The 1,152-nt window shown below is 39.1% G+C and overlaps 1 protein-coding gene across 1 annotated transcript in view; it reads right to left on the bottom strand.

Moving 5' to 3' along the window:
- The window catches only part of CSMD1 (CUB and Sushi multiple domains 1), a 972,765-nt gene that overhangs the window by 320,552 nt on the left and 651,061 nt on the right, over positions 1 to 1,152 (bottom strand). The window lies entirely within an intron of this gene.

The raw sequence follows: 1,152 nt of genomic DNA on the forward strand, positions 1-1,152 counted from the left end.
CTGGCGGTTCAAACCCACCAGCCACTCCTCGGAAGGAAGGTTGGGCAATCCTACTATCCGTAGTGATACTGCCTCAAAAACCCAAGGAGGGGTCGCTATGAGTCGGGGCCGACTCGATGGCACATAACAACAACAACAACAACAAAGCCCTATTTTCAGATCTCAATTGTAAGACTATTGGACCCAGCATTTGAGAATAACTAAGACAAAGTTGGTTAAAGTTATTCAGAAGCCTCTGTTTCACCAAGGCCAGAGTAGAAATATTACCTCTACATGCTTTACTGAATGAAACCAAAAACCAAAGTCACTGCCAGAGAGTCAATTCTGACTCATAACGACTGTATTGGGTTCCAAGGCTGTACATCTTTACAGATGCAGACTGTCTCATCATTCTTCTGCTGAGCTGCTGGTGGGTTCGAATTATCAACTTTCTGGTTAGTAGACAAATCCTTTAATCTACATCTCCAGAGCTTCATTTACTAAGCAAAGCTAAACTAAAAAGCCTTGGGGGAAAAATAGAGAACTCCTATAATTCTTCTTGGAAAAGTTTCGCTTCTTCTTAGTCTTATGTGCCTCCTGGTTATCCTGAAAGACCTCAACAAACATGAACTCCCACAATTGACTTTTTCCCACTTCAAATGCTCTTCAATTTCCCTCTTCCTTCCTTAATGTAACATTCCAAGTCCACTCAAAGAATTTCAACAGTATCCCACCTAAGCAAGCCTCTGCCAGAGCCCTCATGTCTGATTATTCCTCTTGATCTCCTACCCTACCCTTCCTTTGCCACACTTCCTACTGCTGCTAATGCCATTCAACAAAGACATTTTTAAGGTAAAACCTTTGAAAATATAATTTAAAAATGTATAACCATCTTGTGAGGCCATGATTTACAATTAATGCTTATAATCATTCATCATTCAACTAACATTTATTTAGTACATAAATACTCAACAGCTAAGTTTTAGGACATGCACTGAGTACCTAATTTGGCATATGTATTACTGTGTGTGATTTTTAGAAAATCACAGATGGGAAAAACCTGAATTAATGAATTATAATACAAGGAAAATTATGGTGTAATGGAGACCATTTTCTGATACGAAAAGAAATGATTGTTGTTGTTGTTATATGCCGTCGAGTCAGCCCTGACTC

Source organism: Orycteropus afer, unplaced genomic scaffold (assembly GCF_000298275.1).
Source record: "Orycteropus afer afer isolate SDZICR_OR568_19922 unplaced genomic scaffold, OryAfe1.0 scaffold00125, whole genome shotgun sequence".
NCBI classification, from domain to species: Eukaryota; Metazoa; Chordata; class Mammalia; order Tubulidentata; family Orycteropodidae; genus Orycteropus; species Orycteropus afer.